The 25,577-nt window shown below is 39.9% G+C and overlaps 1 long non-coding RNA gene across 1 annotated transcript in view; it reads right to left on the bottom strand.

The window, feature by feature from the left end:
- Window positions 1-4,393: 4,393 nt before the first annotated feature.
- The window catches only part of LOC110255726 (uncharacterized), a 35,474-nt gene continuing 14,290 nt past the window's right edge, over window positions 4,394-25,577 (bottom strand). The window contains exon 2 of the long non-coding RNA XR_002336437.2: window positions 4,394-4,499. This is a non-coding gene — a long non-coding RNA (uncharacterized LOC110255726). The remainder of the gene's footprint in view (window positions 4,500-25,577) is intronic.

Raw genomic sequence — 25,577 nt, 5'->3', positions numbered from 1 at the left:
CCCCCCCACCCCCGGCATCTATGGACCAGCCATCCTTAATGGTCATCTATAACTTTAACAATTTAGTCAAGATTTTTGCAGAAAATAGGGCAAGGAGCCCCAAATACCTGAGAATAAATCTACCAAGTAATGTGCAAGAACTGTACCCTGAAAGGTATAAAATAAATCGCCGAGGGAAATTAAAGAAAGCCGAACGTATATCCAGTTCCTGGATGTGAAGCCTCAATATTCCAGAGGTTGATTCCCCCAAAACATGATACTTGACAGGGTGTATCGGAAATTTATACTGAAATACAACGCTCGACCAGCCAAAGTGATGTTTTAGAAACAGAACAAAGGCAGGGGATTCACCCCACACGATTTTAGGAGTTATTCCAAACCCAAAGTAAACAAGACTATATGGCCATTTTGGTGAAAGAATAGATCCATGGAACTTAAGATCTTCTTCTTTTGTGAGCCTGGAAAATCGTTTTCCGACTTTGGCTGCATTGCTCCTTGGGGACAGATAACACTCTGTCACGGGGACTGTCACAAAGTGCAAAGTGGTCTGTGACACCCCTGCCTCCAGCCTCTAGATGCCTCCAGCCTCTAGATGCCAGTAGCATCCTTGAGCTGTGGCAACCAAAAATGTCCAGACAGTCTCAAGCATTCCCTGAGAGGCAAGAGCGTGCCTTTAGTTCAGAGCTTGAGGTTTAGAAATTGACCTTCACATGTACAGCAAATGACAGAGACCAGACAATTCAATGAGAAGTGGAAAGTCATTTCAACAAATGGTATCATCTCATTAGACCCATATCCTTTCCTCGTACCATGTGCTAACACACTTAAAATGGATCCTAGGCAACAATATAAAACCTAAAACTAAAATACCTAGTACAAAATGTTAAAAAATATTTATATAAATTCTTTATGATCTTGGGCAGGTGTACACACACACACACACACACCCCATGAATCTTAAAAGAAAAAAAAAACAGTTGATAGGTTGGACTCATTAAAATTAAAACCATTTTTCTTCCAAAGAATTAAGAAAATCACACACAAGAAAATCAAAGGGCAGTGCACACCATGAGAAAAAAAATATTTGCGATACATATGCCAGACACAGAGTGCGTTAAAAAAATTCTTACAGCTCAATAATAGGGAAAAGATGATCCAAATGAAATAGGCAAAAGATTGAACAGAGCCTTCACGAAATAAGACACGTAAATTCCACCTCCTTCTAAAAAAGAAAAAAAAAAAAGATACACAAAAGATGCTCACTATCCTTAGCCAGCAGGAAATGCACATTCAAACCAAATCAGATACGACTGCACACCTTCTGGGGCGCCTGGAAAGACTCGCCTGAGGATACGGAATCCCTGACATCACACACACAGGGCTGAGAGCCTGACAACTGCTTTGGAAACAGGTGGACATGTTTTCAACATGTTTAAAGAACATGTTTCAGCTAAGAAGCACCCCTCTCCTCCTAAGTATTTACCCAAGAGAGAATGACGTGTGTGTTCATGCAACACTTCCCATGCATGTTCCTAGCAGCTTTATTTGAAATAGCCGAACACTGGAGATAGCACAGGCAAACAGCGTACTTTTCCAATTGAAAGCTACTCAGCAATAAAAAGCAACGACCTCCTAATACACGCAACAACGTGGACGGATCTAGAATAACCATTCTGAGTGGAGGGAGACAGACAAAATCTCAGGGCTGCTCTAGGATTCCTTTTGTACGAGGGTCCAGGAAATGCAGCCTAATCTGTCTTGACGGAGAACGGGTCATTGGCTGCTGATACAGGGTTGAGGGGATGGAAGGGTGGCCCAGGGGCATAAAAAAATCTTGAGATGAGAATGTTTGGTATCTTGATTAGGATGATGGTTTGAATGCATACATCAAAATTCTTTAAATTGTACAATGTAAGTAAGTGTAGTTTATGGCAAATGAGTTCTATCTCAATATAGTAGAAAAATAAAAGTTAAATGGACACATAATTTAACTCATGGATGCAAATTATGCCTTGAGTCTGCAGCTTTTCAATTTGTAAACAAAACTAAGATCATGAAATTAGCTCAAGAATAAGATTATTCTGGGAGTTCCCTGGTGGCTCAGCAGGTTAAGGATCTGGCATTGTCACTGCTGTGGCACAGGTTTAATCCCTGGCTCCAGAATTTCTCTATGCCACAGGCACAGGGAAAAAAAAAAAAAAAAAAAAAAGATGAGATTATTCCTGAGGGTCCTGAATTTCTGGTGTTACCTTTGGAATTCTTTTCTGTCAGGTAGTACGATTCAGGATTCTGCTGAATCGTACTACCTCTCTAGTCAGTGGCTGCTAGAGAGGTCATGTGTTTTCGCAAAATTTCTATCACACTTTCTGTAAAAACCTCTGGTTAGAAAAATACCATTGGGAATGTCACTAGCAGACTTTAAAAATAAATGCTAAGGAAGAAATGTTGAATTAGGTGCATTTTCAGTGAAAAAAAATTCACAGCGAGAGTACGTGCTAAATGGAGAACTCTAGAAATTAACTGATTGCCATTGAATCATCAGCATTGTTCTTTCCTTGTGCATTAAGAGCCTTGACTAAGGGCTGATGATAATTTACACCTGGAAGACAGTAGCTGAGTCCATCGATATTAAAACTGAAAGAAAAAGATTATTTTTAAAAGTATAGTGACATTCGTTGGACATGCATTGAACATAAAAAGTGGAAATTAGATCTCAGAGTTTTGTTTTTTTAATGAAAACTCGAGGGGCAACAGGTGAACAGATTCCATATTTCAAAACAAATGTCTTGACTGTGATGAATGAATGCACTCATCAAGAGCCATCGTGTTCAAACTCTTCTGCAGGGTAAATAATATCTAATTGCATAAATTGGAGGCAATTTAATTTTAAAAATCTAGAATTTGGTGGGAAAAACAAGTCATACTAACATCTAGGAAATTTTACTGGGAACCGACCGTTTGTATGTAATTCCCTGTACAACTCACATTTGACATCTGGGATCTTGAAGCAGCACAGGCTCCATTATTGAAGAAAAAAAGACTGCTGAGCTATTAAAGGGGAAAAAAATCATAATATGAATTACTAAGCTTTGCAACCATCTAAACATACACACACCCACATGCCCACCCCTCAATAACAGGAATACATGACTTAAAATAAACGAGGATTCCTTTAAGGCGAAATGTGAGAAGGATTAATAATAAGTGCATCAGTTTTATTCGACAAAGCGACATTGCCTTAACAAGCTGCCTCAGACCGGTGGCTTCACATCTATGTTTTTACTTAGCTCATGGCTTTGGGGGTGGGATTAAGACTGGACTCCGGGGCCTGTTTTCTTAGATGGGCTCGCTGTGTGTCGGGCAGTTGACGGGCTCTGGGTTGGGGCAGTGGGAGTATCTGTGCCCTGGGTCCTTCCTCCTCGCTCCGCTGCTCTGGGGCCTCCTGGTCACGGAAGTGATGCAAGAGTTGGGGACGCCCTCCCCGGGACACCCAGGGAACCGAATGGGACCACAAGCACTGCGTCTGAAAGCAGACCCTCCCCCAGTCCCGCTTCCGACGAGACGTCGGCTCCTGCTGACTCCCGGATTGTAACCCTCCGAGGCTGTCTGCTGGATGAGTCTACACCGAGGGAGGATCAGAACCACAGGAACCAGTAGCCAGGAAGCTGTCTAGAGTTCTGAGAACTACACATCAACGTACTGGGGCATCAGGTGCCTCGTGGCCCCTTTCTTTCTCCTGAAAAGAAAAGAAAAGAAAAGAAAAGAGAAGAGAAGAGAAGAGAAGAGAAAAGAAAGAAAAGAGAAAAGAGAAGAGAAGAGAAAAGAAAAGAAAAGAAAAGAACACACATTTTTAGTGATTTTTTTTTTAATTTTCATGCAGTGTTTTCCCAGGCTTCTTTTGTGTTAGTATATAAATGTCCTAAACTGTTGGACTTTTTGCCCTCACTTTGCCACACTTGCCTTTGGTTATCTTGACCCATTGCCTATATGTTTGCTAATGCAATGCTCACGGCCCTACATCAGCTTTTGCTTTACTGTTATATAAAAATACACACACACACACACACACACACACACACACATCCTTATCACATTGCCGATCTACATCTTTCATCTCTTCTGAACCCCTCGGGCAGCACTAGTTCAAGTTTATTCCAGCGTCCCTAGACACTGTCACGCAGGAAATCACTCTATATTACTTAAAGCAAAGCCTTAAAAAAATGGTAACCTAAAACAAAGGTTTCTTTTTCTTTTTTTCTAATTTCCAGAAGGCAACCCTCACAACTTAGCTCTTCACCTTGGAGAACAGAGCAGATGTCTCTCTTCCTTGCTTCCTTCAGAAAGTTCCAATTCTGAGATTCCGCATCTTTATGAGCAGTGCCAAGAATTCTACTCACCATTTCTCTCAAGAAACCAAAGGCTCCAAGCGCGTGGACATTTAGTGGCCAGTCCAGGTTCTCCAAAATATTGCCAGTGGACCAATAGGCTTTTACTGCAGACTGAAATACAAATAATGTTTCACATAGAATTTGAGCTTCCATTACTTTTATAAAGGCAAAGATCTTCATGAAACTATCTGGCAGTATCTTTTACAGCAAACAAGTCATTCAAAACAAAACAAAACAAAACAAAAAAAAACCAACCGGCTGGAGTTTGACAACCTTTTAAACCTGGGTTTCTAACCCCATTCTCCTGAAATATTGGAAAATGGGGACAAGGACGTGGGTGATGCTCACCATTAGGTTTGGGTAGCAGGTTCAATAACATTCATTAACCATAGCAACAGCAATCACGGTCAAGGCAATAGAAATGATCAATGACCTGCCTCTGGGCATCATGCCACTGATAATTGATCCCCTGGTTGCTGTTGAGGAAGGGTGTTGATTTCTGTGCTGTATAATATGTGCTTTTGAAGGTCACAGCATTAAACTTTTACAATCCGTGTGTGTGTGTGTGTGTGTGTGTGTGTGTGTGTGTGTGTGTGTGATTAGAACTTTAGGAATTTCATGCTTCCAATTAATGCCAGCTTTTTGATCGATTTTGACAGGCATCTTTTCTCTGTCACACCAAAAGATGCAGGAAAAAGCCTTAATTCTAAGACTACAGCTAAAACAAAATCAGGGTTGGAAGCATCACCATTTTCAATTTCCACTGGTATCAATCCTTTACCAAGATGAATGATACTTATAAAACATCCTCACAATTGCAAAATGTCCAAGTCGCACTAAAATAAACCCTTCTCTTACCATTTATTGGGATTAATTTTACCCTTCTTTCCTCCCTAATTAATTTTATAGGTTGCTTCCCTTGTTAATTTAATGAAGGGAGTCCTTTTGTTTAATATAGCAGAGGCAAAGCAGTAAGAATCAGTCTTTATCTAATCAATGTCTACTAGAAACAAGCTAGAAGTAATATTGCTCTAATTCCAGTGCAATACACTTCCATAGGCTCACATTTTTCCTAAATTTTCTATTGTTTCTGTTTTATACAGACTGTTACAAAGGGCATGCAAAATAGCTGAGAAAATTTAATAGCAATGACACAACAATGGTGTCATCAGCAAAAATTTGTTACAAGTTTACTATACTGTGCAACTAATATAGCAATGTACATCAATTACACACAAATTTAAATATATATCTATATAGATATATAGATACAGGTATAGATACAGATATCAGGGAAAAATGCATCCAAATGCCAACGGTGGTTTTCTCTGGTGGTGGGTACAGATCATAGATTATTGCTAATTTTTCCTTCGTGTTTGATGTATTTCTACCTATCTACAATGAGCAGATACCACTTATAAAATTAGAAAGAAAACAATAAATGTCATTTAAAAAAACCCTCGATTCAGCAAGCTTTAAAAGTCCAATATCAAACTGAAATATACACCATAATGTAAAGTGAAGATCTCACTAATACATTGTGATAGATATTTTCTTAAGTCTGTCAAAATTATTTTTCTTAAGCTATCTTTTATAAAAGGATTTTTATAAGAAAGAGTCCAAAGCATCTTTTACAGAGTCTGTGTCATTTACAGAGATGATTTTGAGGATGTAGTTCTTTATGTCACAATCATTCACCTATGAGCATCTCCCAGGAAAAATCTATATAGGTTTAGGAACCCAAAGTACCATAGTTATCCCCAACAATCAGCTTGTTTTTAATCTTATAGACATTGTGAAATACGTGGTCTGATCTGCCAGGAGGCTGAAACACAAATCTAGGTCTAACTAACGCAATGCTTCCCCTGCTTTGGCTGTAGATGAGCCACTTATGGAAATCTTAAAAATCTCACATTATGAGGTGCCCACCTCATGAGACCAAGGAAATCAGACTTTAAGGCTGAAGGGGCTTGGGAACCTAAATCTTTATAATCTGCCACTATGGTTGGGAAGCGCTGACACTAAGTACAACCCATTAACAGGAGTGCATCTTAGTTACATACTTGTGAGATAAGCGTCCCAACTGTTATTTTATCATAAATTTTAACATAGTATCTTCTTGTAATTTACGCATCCTTATAAGCTGTCTTACCCAATTTTCCAAATCAAATAAGCAATACAGCACCATGGATTTGAACAGGGAAGATTGTGCTCAAGAGGAAATTCAGCTTTGGATTTTTGCTTTCTTTCTTTCATTTGTTTGTTCATTCATTCTTTCTCCCACACCCATGGCATGTGGAAGTTCCCAGGCCAGGAACTGAACCCCAGCCACAGCAGTGGCAATGCCAGATCCTTAACCCACTGAGCCACAAGGGAACTCCTCGACTTTGGATCTTGAACTCAGAATACTCTATGCTACCTTTTCTGTCAATAAATTAGTGTGAAGAATAAATAATTATATATTTATTTGCATTGACATGCCATTTTTATGCTGGGGAATATTTAGGAAAATCTAAAATATGAATAAAAATGCCATAGGGGGCTTCCTAACAAAGACTGCACTTAAACAATGTATCAAAATGGAACTGACCAAAATAAAAATATCTTGCACTTATAATTGATATAAATGAAACAAGAATTCCGAAAAAAATAATCGTCTCATTTATTTTTTCTTTTCACATAATATTTTTGATATTGTATAAAACCACAAACGTACTAGCTTTATGCCAAATAGTAACAATGAGTAAAGAATCCTGCAACTGACAGAATAAAATATTCATGAGGGCAGAATTTTGGTGTAAATTTTACTGAAATATCCCCCCAAATCTAGAAGAGTGACTGACACAGTAGATGCTCGATAAACGTTTGTTATATCTGAGATGCATAAAGTCCCCTAGATGAGCAAATATAAGCACAATAAGTGATTCTTATATTTTAATACACATACTCATAGATATACGCATATAAATATTTATGCTTAGATGTAACATAAATATAAGCATATAAATATTTATGCTTAGATATACGTTTAAATATTAAAATCTAAAATATGCAACATAAAAAAATAAAAGATGTAAACTCTAAGCATATAAATATTTATGCTTTGACGTAACCTAAATATAAGTACCCACATGTATAGACACAGAATAAAAAATAATATTTATCCAAATTGCAAAGAAATATACTTAAAAATGATTCATTATAAACACCGAGAAAACGGGGGTAATGTACGCTCATGTTTTCATGGATCTCAAAGTTACTACTCTGCTTTCACATAACAGAAAAAACCTACATGACAGACTATGAATTATGCAGCATAACTTATCATTTTACCATAGAATGTATACCAGTCAAGGTAAAATAGTTGAAGAATTATATTCATCCACTGACGGTGCTTTTAAAACAATATTTGCATGAAAGCAAAGTAGAGAAATGGTGAGATTGCATTTTGGGCAAAAAAGCCTCTTTTATAGTCAAACTGCCATTTCGTCGTAGAGTGGCCTTGCCCCGGAAAAGCTGATGACACTTGGAGCCGGTCACATTTCAGCCCTTAATGGACCTGGAGGGCCAAGTGCTCCTTGCTCTGTTGCGAGAGGCTTCCATGAGGACAACGCAGGCCAGCTTCCCTTCCGGCACGGTCCGCCCTGGCTTCGCTCACCTGCTGAGCAAGGTTTGGAGGGCAGGCTTCCAAAGCAGAAAAAGACACAAGAGATAAACAGAAAGGAGCCCGTCTGAGTCCTTTTATTTTCGTAATCTCTAATGCATGGAAAACTTTTCCATTTAACTGTGTGTTAACTTGTGGGTTGGATGGAGGTGCCCAGAATACAAAATCTGGAAGCAGGAAAAGCCTTACGTGGATCAGTTACCACCCCAGACACATTGACCTCACCATAACTGTCACCTGAGAGTTTCAGGCATCTTCTCAGAGTCTGAAACTTGCAAGCAAGCCTGCGATATAAAGCGAAGCACCTTGATGGCATAAAGGGCTAATTTGGCCTTTGGTCCTAAACGGAGATCTGGGCAAAACCCTTTTCTTGATGGGCGATCTGAGTGGGTCAGCACACAGACCTGGCCAGTACTTCAGAGCTCGTCCACACACCACACGTGGGAAACGGGGTCCAGACACGGACTAGAAAATGAAGGGGTAGCTGTCTTTACTCTCAGCAGATCATTATCCTGTGTGTATAACATCCTTGGAAACGTACAAAACAACCATCAGAACTAATACATCAACACAGTACAGCGCCTGGTCAAGAAACAAAAGCAATTGTAATTCTGTACTAGAGCAGCTAAAGCATGGAAAAATAAATGAGGATATAAAGGGTTTTATTTTTAAATGGCACTTAGAATAGTGTAAAAATAACGACGTCCATGAGGTAAATTTAACAAAAGGACATATTACCTTACAAGGGCCAGTTTCTTTGTCTATAAGACAAAAACATTACCTGCTTCTTGGATCACTTTGAGGCTGCAATGTCTCTTACACACACACACACACACACACACACACACACACACACACGCAGTATTAACGTTGTCGCTATTATTGTGAGATGATTTTTTTTCTTTTTTTTGGTCTTTTTGCCATTTCTTGGGCTGCTCCTGCGGCATATGGAGGTTCCCAGGCTAGGAATCGAATTGGAGCTGTAGCTACCAGCCTACGCTAGAGCCACAGCAACACTGGATCCGAGCCACATCTGCAACCCACACCACAGCTCGTGGCAACGCCGGATCCCTAACACACTGAGCAAGGGCAGGGACCGAACCCGCAACCTCATGGTTCCTAGTCGGATTCGTTAACCACTGAGCCACGACGGGAACTCCATATTATTATGAGATGATTTTGTCCCTTAAACTATCCTGCATGAGATCATTAGAAACAGGCTGCACATTCGTTTTTCGAGTGTATTTCAAGGACGGGGAATATTTTCAAATAAAATGGTCTTTAAATTTTTATCATGGTTACTTGCACATGGACTCTCGCATCATCTATTCCCTGGTCTAGGGTATGTGCCTTGTCCCTGAGTGCACACTCAGTGTGGTTGACTATTGACTCAAAGCAAGTCTAAAATGAGCCCATACCACGTGTCCTATCTTTCCTTACTTAATCCCATGTCAGTCAATGAGAGAATGTCAATAGCGCAATGGAAAAGCATGGACGAAGGACCTGAGAAAACGCAAGCAGCAAGCAAATACATAAAAATATTGTGTTGGTCTAACAATAAAGGATGCTAATTGAGACAGCCGTAATTAGCATTGTTTTTACTTCCAAGCCAACAGGAATTAATAATCCATGTCAGTAAGAATGCTGGAAAATGAACATCTTTATACTGTTCATTTTTGTTTGTTTGTTTTCTTTTTAGGGCTGCAACTTCGGCATATGGAAATTCCCAGGCTAGGGGTCAAATCGGAGCTGGCGCTGCCAGCCTACGTCACAGACACAACAGTGCCAGATCTGAGCAGCATCTGTGACCTACACCACAGCTCATGGCAATGCCGGATCCTTAACCCACTGAGTGAGGCCAGAGATCAAACCGGCATCCTCATGGATCCAGTGGGGCTCTTAACCTGCTGAGCCGTGACGGGAATTCAGGCATCTTTACACCGTTGATGAAGCTGCAAATTATTGCAAATTTTATGGATGGTAGTTGTCAATATAGATTGAAACAATATTTAAATCTTTTGACCCAGAACTACTGTTAGGAATACCCCCTAAATCAATGAGAAGAAACACGTGTAATGATTTATGTTGGAAGAAGTTTATCACAGTTTATAATAAGAGTGGAAAATAAACAATAACCCAAATGCTTAACTGTAGAAAACCAGTCATGTAAATTATGAATAAAGTCAGAAAAGGGACAACTTAGAAGACTACACAATATGTATTATCAAGGACAAATATTCAAGTAATAACAACATAGTGGAGCAGAGCGTCCTAGTTTTAAAATCTGTCTACAGGTGTCCACTTTATTAATGCAAAATCTCCGGGTGGTGAAATTACAGGATGTTTTCTTATTCCTTATCCGCTTAGCGTTTCATAATAAGCACACATTATTTTATTAGTTGAGAAGCACATGCATGCACATCGATTTTAAGAAGCAGGTTACCAGAGTAAGAATTCTGGAGGCTTGGGGATTCTGTCTCAGGTGTACCAATTATTTTAATATAAAATCGTGGTTAAATTGCTACAGCATTTGTCTTGCATTAAATACTTATTAGGGAGGATCTTTAAGAAGACCAACAGCTCCAGCTTATATCTAACCGGGGAAAGTAGAATGGTTTCCCCGTAGTGGGGAGGGTTATGTAAAAACGGAAGGTGTTTTGCTAGCCTGAGGGGCGGTTGTTAGGGGACCATATATCATTAATGAGAACAACAGTTTCTCCCGGAGAGGCAGAGGGAAAGGCGACATTGGCACAAATGACCTTTGGTTGCAAAACTGGATATTCATTACCTTTGTAAGATAACTGTTTAGTTCTACTCAAACTTTCAGGGTCCACAAAATGAACTTTCTGGCATTTAGTACCTGATAAGGATAAAGAGCTGTCTTCCTAGCATGGTCACATTTTGTGTTGGTGCTGCATTTCATGGAATGTCACCAATAACAAAAGAGAGACTTATAATAACAAGCATGTACTTTTGGACTGTATTATTCTTCTGAGATATGATCTGAATACTTTATATATATTTATAGATCCTATATACAGCTATAAGCTGCTTATTCTAAAAATATTGAGATTTTTAAGAAAATTTCATGCCTTCACAAAGTCAGACAGTGCTCTTTATTTGCAAGTAATAGGTATTAGAACTCATCACCTCTCAATTTTCTTCTGTGAGAATAATCATGTTTCCATCGCAGAGCAAGAGCAGTGGTAAGAATTAAGTACAATCACATTTATGTAAAGTACATTAAAAAATAATAGCATAGGATCTTTCTGCCCATTTTACAAGAATAACAACTCTTTTGAAGTCATTTAATTGGAATTCTATAGCGTTAAATTATACTTTCCAATCTTTAAAATTGCCCAATAAAATATAGTGAAAATTATCCTCATGCAGATTTTGAGTCTCAGTTCTACCATGGAAAAATGGGCTTCCATAAGCTACAGAAAGATGACTCCGTTATGTTTATTGGGTGTGGAGGTCCCCTCCCCCTTCACGCACGCGCACACACACACACACACACACAGGTACAGTGGGCACTAACACCCACCATGCCCCTCAAGATATTGTAGTGTCTTTGTGAATACTTTTGTGGTCAAAGTAGCGTATTGGCATATACCATGATTCATACAATATAAATCTTTATATCTTTATTGGCATAAACCTTGGTGTGGCGTTTTGCTTTTTGTTTGGTTGGTTTTTTACTTTTTAGGGCCTGAGGCATAGAGAAGTATGGAAGTTCCCAAGCTAGGGGTCAGATCTAAGCTGCAGCTGCCAGCCACAGCAATGCCAGATCCAAGCTGCATCTGTGACCTACACCATGGCAGGTCACAGCAATGCCGGATCCAAGCTGCGTCTGTGACCTACACCCTGGCAGGTCACAGCAATGCCGGATCCAAGCTGCGTCTGTGACCTACACCCTGGCAGGTCACAGCAATGCTGGATCCTTTAACCCATATCCTCATAGATACTAGTCAGGTTCGTTATCGCTGAGCCATAAGGGGAACTCCAGATTGGAGTTCTTTGAACATATATCTACTGGAGATTGAAATATCACTTAAATGTATTGTCTTGATTTCAGATTTCAGTCTTAGATTTGAACGCCTAAGAGGAAAGGGACCATTTCTCTAGTTTCAACTCAGTCAGCCATCAGGCAAACATTTTAAAATTCAATCAACCGGTAAGCATCTGTTGAACATCTATTGCAGCAGTTTTCAAACTTAGGCAAGCATTATCTTCATGAGGGGAATTTATTCAAAACACAAGGGCCAATGTGCTGCTTCACACACCTGCCACTATTGTAGTTGCTACAGGGCACTGCTTGCTTATCCGCCAATTCCCCGCTCTCTGTTCCATGAGAAAGATAATGTTTCAAAATTAACTGTCCAAACTTTTATTCTGCTTCATGAAGGGGAAATTTTTCTCTCTCTGTAAATTATGATCCTGAAGGATCACCGAAGGGCTACTCAAAAGGAAATGAGCAGTATCTTTTCTCATCATTTGCCATCTTGATAGAGAGCACTCCCAGGAACGCCGTGAACCCGAAACAACCCTGAATCCATTTCTCCCGGACCATGGTTCAGACAAGCTGATGGGGAAGCAAGGGACTTGCTCCTTTGTGATGGTGCTGCTTGCCCACCTGTGGTGGGATGCAGGAGATGGGGGAAAAGAGATGGCTGATGGACCAGGATACACATTAGCTATCACAAAGGAGGCAGGTCCCCTTATGGAATCCAGTGCCCGCCCCCAGTATATTATATTGCAATACGATTGAATGAGAGCCCTTTCAGTCAACATAAAATCATCATTCTACCTAAGTAGAAAAATCCAAAGTTCCATTTAATAATAAGGCATGAAATATGATAATTGCTTAGAGAAATTTATGGTGCATTTTTATTATTATTACTTTTGCAGCTTACCAGTGCACTTTGATTCATGAGGCAATTGCAAAAGCGGAAAAGAAAGTTGCCTTTGTTTCTAGTGGCAGTGAATGGTGTTATATCTAACAATTAAATGGTAGGATCAAGTGCCATGATAAAAAGAAACAGCTATTACTAGTTTCCAAATTTCTTTGTATTTTCTATTATGAACAAATAACTGAGAAGAGTGTAATTTTATCACAAAGCTAATTGCAGGTAGGCAAGAGCTACCTCTTTTAAATTACTGTCTTAATGCACGGGTTTATGTATGATAAATGCTAATATGCCTGCTTGAATTGAAGATTTCTGCTTTAGTTGAGTTGTTTCTATTTTGACCAAGAAGCACTTACTTTAAATATTTAGCTACATAATAATAATTTGTAAGTGCTATATTTTAATGTGAAGTAGATTTCAGTCAAGAGGAAGGCCATGCTTCTAGAAATATAGAGAGTAATAAGGAGAATTTCAATTCTTTGTGAGCAAGACTTTCTATATCCAACCTAGTGCACTCATTTTTATTCTGCTGTGTAAATGACCTCTTAATCTCCTTGGTCACTCGGGTCAGGTCAGGTTATTTACACACACGCTTCAATCCTGATCCATCTTTGCCACCTCTTCCTAATATCGTCACTGGTGTGAAACCAGACAGCCCACACTCCATTTCTTTAAAACAGCCAGCATACGCTACAAATTCCTAAAATTAAATTGTTTTGTCTTTCCACATGTGTGTTTCACCTAGAAGGAGGTAAAGAGTGTGTGTGTGTGTGTGTGTGTGTAAGAGGAAGAGTGGGGAGAAATCATTTGCTTTCGAAGTGACCTTTCCCTTGAAAAACCTTCGAACTTAATACATATTCAACCCACATATCCACTGACACATTCTTCAAAAGCCAATTTAAGAGTTGACTACAGTTCATGACTTGTTCTCCAGGCTTCTTACAGGTCTCTCTGACACGAAGCACCTACATTCCTTTCATTCTTGGCCTTGCTGAGAACTCACTCACCAGTTGTCTGAAGTACAGAACCAAAACATTCCCTACAGGTTTGATACAGAAAGAGAGGCATAAAATAGCAGCATCTCTTTGTCCTCTTTTCTGCTTTGTCTTCATTTTTTCTTTCATATAGAAAACATTTGTCACCTTAAGCAAAGCAAGACTTTTGCAAATAAGTTTTGGAGTCTTAATATAGTGATTCAAAATCTTACTAAATGTGCACTGAGTTGAGTCACCATTGGTGGTGACATGCATAAATTATACACCCCCCCACACAGTAAGACAGGTCCAACATTATTTAACCTAATTTTATTTCTTCATATCACAGAACACTTCAGTGGCACTAGTAATTTGCTTTGCAATGCCTTCTTACTTAGCTGTGTTTTGGGGGGTTTTGTTTTTGTTTTTGTTTAGCATTGAAGAGCTTTGCTCTTACCAAGTAAATGTCCAAAGGCAGATAGAAAACCAAAACTCACCTATAATTAAAATATTTAGTAACAGGAGTTCCCGTTGTGGTGCAGTGGTTAACAAATCCAACTGGGAACCATGAGGTGGCAGTTCGATCCCTGGCCTCACTCAGTGGGTTAAGGATCTGGTGTTGCTGTGAACTGTGGTGTAGGTCACAGATGTGGCTTGGATCTTGCATTGCTGTGGCTGTGGTGTAGGCCAGCAGCTACAGTTCCAATTGAACCCCTAGCCCCTAGCCTGGGAACCTCCATATGCCATGGGTGCAGGCCTAGAAAGACAAAAAAAAAAAAAAAGAAAGAAAGTTCAGTGCAGGCATCAGACATCCATACACACCCATGGAACAGATTCAAGAGTCCATGAAAAAAACTTTACATTTTTGGTTAATGTCAACATGGGAGCCAAAACAATTCAATGGGAAATAATAGTCTTTTCAAAAAAGGGTCCCAGAACAAATGGATATCCACATGTAAAGTAATGAAGTTGGACCCCTACCTCACACCATATTTAAAAATTGACTCAAAATGAATGAAAGACTAAAAGGTAAGAACTGAAACCATAATATGCTTAAAAGAAAATATGGAAGTAAATTTTTGTGATTTTGGATTAGTCTAGGGTTTTTTATATATGACACCAACAGCACAAGCAAACAAACAAAAATAGATGAGTGAGATTTCATAGTAATTAACAATGCTTATATATATATATAAAAAAAACTCTCAAGAAAGTGAAACAACAGCTCACAGAATGAGACAAGATACTAATAAATCCCATAAGGGACTTGTATCCAGGATGTACAACTCTTACAACTTAACAGGAAAAAGACAACCCAGTTTTTTACATGGACAAAGGATTTGAGTATTTTTCCAAGTAAATATACAAATGACCAATAACCATCTGAAAAAAATACTTAGTACCAATAAAAATGCAAATCAAAAATCAGTGAGCTACTACTTCATCCTCACTAGATAATAAGCAAAAAAGACAGTGTCAGACTTTGTCAGGGACGTCCGGAAACTGAACCCTCATACATCGCTGGTGGGAAAGTGAAACGATGCTGCCATCACAGAAAGCAGCTTTGCAGTTCTTCAGAAAGCCGAGCATGGAGTCACCTATGACTCAGCAATACTGCTCCTAGGTGTGTACCCAACAGAACTGAAAATCCATGTCTACACACAGCAAATTGCACAGAACAGCATCATTCGTTATAGCAAAATAGTACAAACAACTCCAAGGATGAGTTAGAAAATGTGAAGCTATTATTTAAAAGCAAAGCCATTAGGTAACCACAGTTCTGACAATGTCAGCTACCTTTTGTCTACCTACCCTTGTCAGGCACCAAAAGAAAAGCTCAGCATATTTCCAGTGAAAATCAATTTGTCTCTAATACAGAAATATCAAATATCTTCTTATCTGTTGTTTTAACTTTATAAAGTCATTTGAATTTTATATTTACAATCTTTTAAAATAAATTATTTTCATCCTTTCCTACAACAAAGCTATCACAAATCTGTCTATTTTTACACTAGTAAATTTAATGATTTTTTTTTTATGGACAAGTTTTAATCCCAGATTATTATTGGAGGTTTAAGGCTGAGTTCTCACATCTTATTGATCTCTCCATCCTCTTCCTATTTATCAGCTCCCTACTTAAAATTAACTTTTTGATAATAATTAATGTCATAATAATGATAATACTCTCTGAGTGCAAAAGCTTAAAATCCCCCAAATTGTGAATTTGTCCTCCTTCCTGCCCCTGGCTATATTTTACATTGTATTTTTGTTTTACTTAGTGCAAGTAATTGGATTTATTTAGGTACATAGTCATCCCATATTAAATCCTATATTCAATAAGTGTGATTTAGAAAGTCTCACCTATTCTTTAAAAAAACATATAATTGGATTTCTAGTTTATTTCTTATATGAAAATTAATTCCAGGAGAACCAAATAGTAAACCATTAGAAATAAACACAAAAAAAGCTTTATAAGAAAATGTGGGAGTTCCCGTCGTGGCGCAGTGGTTAACGAATCCGACTAGGAACCATGAGGTTGCGGGTTCGGTCCCTGCCCTTGCTCAGTGGGTTAACGATCCGGCGTTGCCGCGAGCTGTGGTGTAGGTTGCAGACGCGGCTCGGATCCTGCGTTGCTGTGGCTCTGGCGTAGGCCGGTGGCTACAGCTCCGATTCAACCCCTAGCCTGGGAACCTCCATATGCCGCAGGAGCGGCCCAAGAAATAGCAACAACAACAACGACAAAAGACAAAAAAAAAAAAAAAAAAAAAAAAGAAAATGTGAAGCCATTCATCTACAAACATGGGGTGAAAAAGCGCTTTCTCAGCTGGCCATAAATGCACATGCCATGAAGAAAATATTTAACTTTACTCATTCATACAGGCATTTTAACTTAATCATAAATTCATAACAGAAACAGAAATTGCAAAAAAAAAAAAAAGCCACAGTTTTTAGGCAGAGAGCTAACGCTCTTATTTTAAAATTACCTAAGGAGGAGAAAATAAACTAGTAAAAAAAAATGGGTCATGAACATGATCAAGATGTCACCAAAAAAATCTACACAACTAGATTTTACAAAAAATCATGACACTTCCACTGCTCAAAGAGGGTAGGACAGTGAAGGTTTGTGATGGAAGAAAGTTGACATTTTATCTCATACACGACCATTCATTACAGCCAGAGACTCGGTGGCGGGAGAGTGGGGGACTTCCCCTTACAGTGTTAATTTCCCTCTATTTCTTCGTTTTCACACAAAGCTGTCAGTACCTGAACCAGACCAGGCCACACAATCTGGTGTAGGTTGTACAGCCGGTGAAAACGATGATGCAGGTTCTGTATCATTTGTTTGCACTTCAGTTGTAAACAAACAAACAAACAAATGAAAAAAGGGTAGAGGCACAAAGCACACACACTCAAAAGCAGTCAGTCATCGAGGTAAGCGGATTCTGCCCTGCAGGGCTTTTCCACCTTGTGGATGCGCACCCCAAATCCTGACCACCCCGCCCCCCAAGGAACTTGCAGGACCAGGGAGGGGGGATCCTGGGTTTGCTGCCCTTTAAGCAATGAGGTCCCTGCAGAACCCCTCACCTCCCCCCAGATCAAAAGTTCTGTTGACTCTAATGAACAGCATCCTTTTTGAGCCACAGCATGTTCCTTCTTGCGGCAGGAGGCCTTCAGCAGGCTTGGCCCTGACCTAGGCGCCCCCTGCCCCGGTCGTGTGTAAGTGATGCTCCACAGAGACTGCGCAGACCCTGTGCTGGCAGGAAGCAGCAGGAGCCGGCAGGGTCCATGGGACCAGGACAGCCCACGAGAGAGGCTGATGGGCACCTGCCTTTCAGGCGTGAAAACACCGGGTGCTCCTTCAGCACCTGCACGCGGAAATGGCCACTTCTCCTTCCGGACCCAAAGGAGTTGTCTACACCGCCCCCAAAGAGAGGAGGGACATAAATCACATCCCTTCTTAGCTCATGTTCGTGTTTGATCTTTGCTGGTCGAACAGTGGGTGGTCGCAGCGCTAAGCCACCAGGAGAAAAACCCAGGACGCTTCATGGACCCACCAACAGCCGCTGATTCTGAACGTCTAGCCTGTGTTGTAATTGCCTTGTGGCCATAACTGCCACGCAAATCCGTCTTCTTTAGTACGTTAGCACATTGTCATCAAAACCTGTTAACGCAGAAGCCGACTAGAAATACGGCTTCAATTGAGAGTATTCTCTTGGCTGCTTGTGATCTGCAGGCTTGATACATAACAGCTAATGAACAATTCAGGAAAATCATGGCAGTTTTCTGGAAGACGTAGCAAGATGTTATCCTAGCTGTCTTCTAGAGCCTTCGGATTAACAGGTATCTGCTGCTTATAACCACTAGATTTATGAGTACCGAGGATTAACTATGGATTCCTTTTGTTTCCTCCCAAATCAGTAACCATAAAGCACTGAAATCGTTTTCACATTTTGCTGCCCTTGAATTGACGATGTTGTCCCCAGCTCTGTGAAAACGTGGCACTTTTTGACATCTGTAGAAATAGCAATTATCCCTAGTGAGAAACACGAAGACCCCCAGTCATCCTGTGTGAATGTAACTGTTCCCACTGACATGGGTCCAAATTGCTTCAGGACACAGTTACTCAAGTGAGAAACGATGAAAGCAACACGCCCAGGATGGAGAACCTCTCTTAGCTGAACCAGGTAGGGGCAAACCCTAGACCAGCACTGGAGCAACAAAGTAGGGCCTGTGTTTACCGGAAAAGAAGGCCAAACAAACAAAAAGGAAGTTGCAGCATTTTACCTTATTTCTCCTTTTTTTTTTTTTTTTTTCTTTTCTGAGACGAAATTTCATATGAAGCATGTGGCCACGTCGCTGGGGAAACCCATACAACCTGCTTGATTTCCAAGCCCTGGTCTGACCTCTGAGGAAGAGCCACCGCTGCTGCTTCAGGCAGATGCTTGGAGCCCAGAGGTTGTGAGCCAAGCGTTAAAACCACCAGCCCAGGCCCCCCCAGCTCAAGCTCTGCTGCCAGCTTACAGGGCACTTCCAGCCCTTTCACTTGCCTGCTCTCCCGCCTCCTCTTCTAATCTGCAGGAAAAATCCAGACATGTCCCTCTAAGTCATTTTTTGATTCTTAAAAGGGGATTATAATACTCCTCAACCTTACAGGTATATTGCGCAAAGAATATTGTTCAGCTTTCATGAAAGCCAAAGAAATTAAGACCAAAATCACCGCTGTAATCAACACCATGACCCGTATCCTTTTAAGTCCCTTGCAGGTCTCGCAGTTTTGAGAACAGATTGTAATTATATCTTTTAAGGGCTTCAGAATATGCCATCAATACCCCATACCCTAATCTGTTTATCTTCTGCTCACTCTCTCTCTCTTTCAGTAAATTGCGCTGTATGGCTCAGATCCGCCTCTCAGACCCTAAGGCAGGTCTCAAGAGAGACCTTCCCGATAAATCCTGCAGACCCAGGACTCTGCCTCTCAGCCTGTTTGCTGAGGACCTCAACCTCACACAGGACGTACCCCTAAGAAGGTGACAAGATCACGTCCCGTGACAGGTAGAGTCTCAGGCAAGATCCGAGTTGTGTTAGCAAAGAAAAATGGGGACATGAGTTTGGGGTAAACTACGAGCGCCTGACATGTTTCTAAAAACAAATTGGCCTTATCCATAACAAAGTCAAACTCCACAGCCTTAAAAAAAATTAATCACAATATTAAAGACGTGTAGGAACAAGTCGGAACCATTAGGTCTTATGAGAACTATTATAATCATAGCTTAGGTGTGGAAACCTTGCAGAATTTCACTGTTGCTGCTGCTCTTAGTCATCATCGGCTTTACAGAGTTGGAAATAGAATCCCCCTTTTGACAGATGGGGTAACAAAGGTACAATAGCTGGGTGATTTGGCGGGGGGCGTGCATAGGATCGAATGGTGTCAAGGTCACAGGTAAACCTAAGTTCCTCACCTGCGTACCGATGCTGTCTCCCAGGCAGCCACTAGCCACACGTGGGCAGTCCAGACCGAATGTGAGAGAAGTCTAAAATGCACATGGGATGTTGAGGATCTAGTGCCGGTATTAATAAGCAAATTACCTCAGTAGGTTTTTCGTATTGGTCACTTTTGAAATGCTCTATTTTGGATATACTGGCTTAAATAAACTATCTTTAAGATTAATTATACCCATTTGTCTTTTTCCGTTTGTGTGTGTGTGTGTGTGTGTGTGTGTGTGTGTGTGTGCGCGCGCGCGCTTTTTAGGGCTGCACCTGCAGCATATGGAAGTTCCTGGGCTAGGGGTCGAATCAGAGCTTACAGCTGCCAGCCCTCTCCACAGCCACAACAACGCCAGATCTGAGCTGTATCTGTGACCTGCACCATGACTCATGGCAACGCCAGATCCTTAACACACTGAGCAAGGCCAGGTTTGGAACCCACATCCTCGTGGGTCCTAGTCTGCTCTGTTACCATTGAGCCTCGGGAAGTCCCTTTTTCCTTCTTTTATTGGTTGTTAGAAAATTTAAAACCATGTCTGTGGCTATAGGTGTGGATTTCATTTGCAATTTTTTTTTTTTCTGGTGGAAGGTGCTGTGATATATATGGTTTATGCTCTAAAGACATTTGCTTCCTATGTAACACACACACACACACACAAAACACAGACACACACCTCTTCCGAACTAGTCTGTCAAAAGAAAATTGCACATATTTTGTTTCTTCTTTGGGCTAAAATTTCAGGTGCCAAGTCCCTGATGTATTTAATTTCTCTACAATTAGAACTGAAATGTCCCTTTTAGTCACGACCAAAAAGACGTCTTTGTGATCAGTTACCTCTATTGCCGTTGTTAGGATAATGTAATTTGGTGTGATTCCGTGAAAGTAAGATTCAGTATCTTCAACTGTGTCTCCCTTGAATGAAACAAGTGCAATGAACACACCAAATAACCTCCCAATTTTACCTGTAACAAAAATTCCAAACCTACTGCTTTTCCCTACTAGTGCATTGATGTCCTCAATGACAGTACAAGGAAAGACAGAATAATAATTGAGGTTTGAGATTTCACCTTTTTGCAGATGAAGGAAGCAGGTATTGGATTTATATGCTACGATATCCCCTTACCAGCGGATGATAGCAGAGGGCAGAAAGACAAGGAAACAAAACCAAATAAAACATAAAACATACCAAAAGGAATTTGAACTGCTCTAACCTCCGATAATCAAGTAACTGGAATATTTGAGTTGCTCCCTGATTGGAATTAAGGATTTAAATTTGACTTCCGGATGCTCACAGCATCCATTTTCTTCCCATCTCCCTTGTCACCGGCATCCGGAAAGCAAAGCTGGCAACAGGCTGTGTACACTGCCTGGGTTAATAATAGCTAGATTTGTCAAAGAAGATGGCTCGTTCCCTCTCACAGTCGGATGAAGTTGATTTAATTCAGCTCCCTGAATTGTCCCATATTGTGAATTTCAGTATGCATGTGCAACTGCTTCCTTTCTAGTGAATTTTTCTGAGGAAGTTATTAATTGCCATTGGATTGGGTTGGGGGTATTTTCTCTTCATTTTCATTCTCAAAGGCTCTGAATTTATGCTCACTTAAAATTACATGATTAATGACACTATTAGCTTCATGATAAAATTTGAAAAGAATAAGCACAAACCACTTAACTAAAACAAATAGAACTTTTTTTTTGGTTAATTGCCAGTGACATAGTAAGGTCGTAGGTGGCCCACTTCCAAATCACCACTCATTTCCATCTGACTTAAAATTCTCTTCACCTGCTTCATTTATAATCAAGGACACTGAGCACTCATACATGAATATATTTTTTTCCTTTTCTTGAAAACTCATAATTTGGGATTTATGTCTCTACGTTAAAAATGTACTTATACAGTCATTAGGGCCATGCAATTTAGAAGTGCCAAGACATAATTCCGTGTAGTTTCGAAAGACATGTTTCATTTGTTCTCAACAACTGCAGTTCGTTTCCTGTTGTTCGAGAGCCCTTGAATCTTCACAAAGAGCATCGTCACTGGACATGGTGAAGGCAGGAGCGTATTCTGTCACCTGCTCCTTCTTTCCCTATGATGTTTGTGGGAATGAAAAATCAAGCAAAAATAATACTAAGGAAGCACTGATCTGTCATGTAACATCACCAGACACTGCGTTCCTTTGCATGTATGATATCCTGTCGCCTCCACTGAGTCGGTGTGGGAAGGGATTTGGGGAACATCCAGAAGAGCGAAACACGACACAAGCGCTCTCGGGTCGGCCACTGGCTCGGGGGACACGCTGCTGCATTCCACGTGCTGCAGGTCCCTGGGCTAAGCACAGACCTTCAGAGGGAGTGCACTTTAGTGATTGTGCATCTAATCTTTCTTGGCTTTTACCAGTGTTCAACAGAAGTATATTTCATTGCTATTCATTTGGAACTTTAATGGGCCCTGGGGGCCTGCTTGCACCCACCTATTACCCAAATGGCGAGCAACCCAGTTCCCTGCTAGTGCAAGCCTTGCCATTTCCCATAATTTTCCACATAATCTTCTCACCTGGTGCATTTGACCAAAAACAAATAAAATTACAATCTGATGCAAACACACTTTTGATGACAAAATTATGGATCTGTTATTTGCTTGATTTATGAAACCGACGCAGATTGTGCCAGATATCTGTTAATTCAGAAAGCATAAGGGGCTCTGAGGCTGACGCCTAGAATTCAGATAATGTGTGCCATAAGTTGGACTGATATTTTTTCCTTTTTTTAAAAAACGTAATGAAAAAAGTCCAATTGACTAGCATGTCATTGAATCGTACATATGGACTATCCAACAGATGGTTCTTTTGGTGCAGCCTAATATTACAAACTAAAGTTCACTGTATTGCTTATGAAATTCTGATTCCATCCAGAGATTTCCAATACAATTTTCTGAAAAAAAAAAATTTTTCCCGCCTAAATTTTTAGGAAATTTTTGGACCATGAAAATGATGTAGCATATCTTTACCTCATATGTGAAAACTTTGATCATTGCATGGATTCATATTTAATCATGTCTGTACCAGATCAAAGCTATTATTCAAACTGAGGAGTTCCCCCTGCGGCACAGTGGGTGAAGGATCAAGTGTTGCCACAGCTGTGGCTCAGATTTGATCCATATGCCACAGGTGCAGCCAAAAAAGAAAAAGAAAAAAAAAAAAAACCACCTCAGGTATTCCATGAGTTGAAATTTATTCTGCTTCCAAATTGTAAAATATATGTCCACTGGTCCTTATTTTTTAAAGAAATTGTAACCATAGTGATTATTGTAATGTTTATCTTTTGGAGAAAATTGTCTTTCCTCATCATGCCATCATAGGTTTCCAAAAGAGTCTAACTAAATCTTTACGTCATCGTTTTTCACTTTACACCCCACCCAACTCAGTTTTTAAATTTTTAAAAGCATGGATCGTCAGAAGAAAATGAAAATCTTATTTTTTTATTTGTTTGTAATTAAACTATCCAAATGTATTTTCATGAGTGTGTTTGATGTTAGGAAAACCTAACTCCCTTAGCGATATTTTTCTTTGAAGGAAGCTTTCTTTTGCCACGCACAAAGTGCAAACCCCAAAGGCTTTTCAGTTCAGTTGGAAACTCACAAGTCTTATAATAGATTCTTCGTTGACAATATATTTACTTCCACTTCATATAAAAATGACGCTACAGAAGGATATTTGGGTATTTTCTTTCAAATGGAGAAAGTGTCATGTGCATTCTTTCTACTTAATTATCAGAAAGAGAAGCAGTCTAGAAGAGGAAAAAGAAAAAAGTAGGATACTGACATGTTTTTCAAACATTAAAAGACAAAACCCTCTTATTTCCTTGTGCCAAATCTCCAGCTCTGCTTCATTCTGACTTCTCTCTGTTTCTGCACACTCTGTGTTTACCAGGCTCCAGCCCAGAAGCGCTGAGGCAGACAAAAGTAAGGACCTGAAAAAAAATCCTCCTAATGTGCCCTCAGTCTCAGTTTTGTCTTAACATGATCGAATGGAAAACACGCGAGACTAAACTCCTAGTGGCGTCTTAATGCTATTAGCTATTTTATGTGAATCAATTTTCAGTTATTTTTGCTTATTCATTCATTTTTGAGACAAAAGTCATACACTGTAAATTTCACCCATTTAAGCATATGATTCAGTGAATTGTCATATCTTTACCAATTGATGCAGTCACCACCATTGTCAGATTCCATATCATTTTCATCTCCTGATAAAAAGGAACCACAAGCCTGCTGGCAGTTAGTTCATCCTCTGGTCACTTCCCATCCCAGTACCTGGCCATCAACAAGCTACTTTCTAGCTTCCTGATCAGCCTACTCTGGATATTTCATACAACTGAAATCAAACAGGAGTTCCCAACACGGCCCAGTGGAAACGAATCTGACTAGCATCCATGAGGATGCGGGTTCGATCCCTGGCCTTGCTCAGTGGGTTAATGATCTGATGTTGCCATGAGCTGTGATGTAGGTTGATGACGTGGTTTGCACCCCGTGTTGCTGTGGCTGTGGCGTAGGTCTGCAGCTGCAGCTCCAGTTCAACCCCTAGCCTGGGAACCTCCATAGGCTGCAGGTGCGGCCCTAAAAAGCAAATAAATAAATAAAGAAATAGAATTAAACAACATACAACTATTTGTGACTGGCTTCTTTCACTTAGCATAAGGTTTTCCAGGCTCATCCAGGTTGTAGCATGTCTGAGCACTTCATTCCTTTTTATGGTTGCATAATATTCCCTTGATTGACAGGCCTCCCTCTGATTTTCCATTCACCTGCTGATAAATGTTGGTGTTGTTTCCACTCTTTGGTGACTATGCCTGATGCTTCCATGGATATGCATGTTTTAGTGTGGACCTAAGTTTTCAGTGCTGTAGGTATGTACCTAGGAATGGAATTGTTAAGTCATACGACAGCTCTGTTTAATATTTTGTTAAATGGCCAAAATGTTTTCCAGTATGGTTATTATTCCAAGATTTTAATATACTGCTGCAATTTTATATCCTTCTACACATTAATGCCAAATGGTGTCCATATGTCTGATAAGCAAAATTAGCATGTTAAATTCTTTGAATCCTTTCTTCTACCTTTTAACATGTCACTGATATCAGCAATTTTAAAAGGTAGGAATTTTCATGAATTAGATTGATTGTAAAAGTTATTTTCTGAGACAGTAGTTGAGGAGTGAGTTTCAGTGAAGATGATGACTGGGTCATTTTGGATCCACTGTCCATCAAACACTGTAAATTTTGATCCCCAACAAGAAATTTCTTTAGAAATGTACACCCTTTGGCAAAAGTATCTTCTTGGCAACAATTACAAAGTGAATTATTTCGCTATAATCATTCATTCAGGATAAACCAATAAAAAATTCAGCCCATTTTCCATAATGAGCACGATTCATGAAGACCATAAAAAGTACGTGTCAAGAAATTAGCTCTGTGTCATTGACAGCAATGTGAAATAGCATATAACTAATGAAACGAGTGACATGAAACTAATGAAATATCAAGGAGAATTAATATGATGCCCTTCCTATTTCTAAAAGCATTTAGGGAGAAAAGGCCCCAACTCTAATGGATCATACAGCATGATTATCTCCAGCTGGTAATTCTAAAACAATCATT

This window comes from Sus scrofa, chromosome 10 (genome assembly GCF_054392235.1).
Source record: "Sus scrofa isolate SSC_HxYL_T2T_F1_AM1 chromosome 10, Sscrofa_HxYL_maternal_Yorkshire_Landrace_v2.0, whole genome shotgun sequence".
Lineage (NCBI taxonomy): Eukaryota > Metazoa > Chordata > Mammalia > Artiodactyla > Suidae > Sus > Sus scrofa.
The sequence above is the reverse complement of the archived record's forward strand: the minus strand, read 5'-3'. Positions and strand labels throughout refer to the sequence as shown.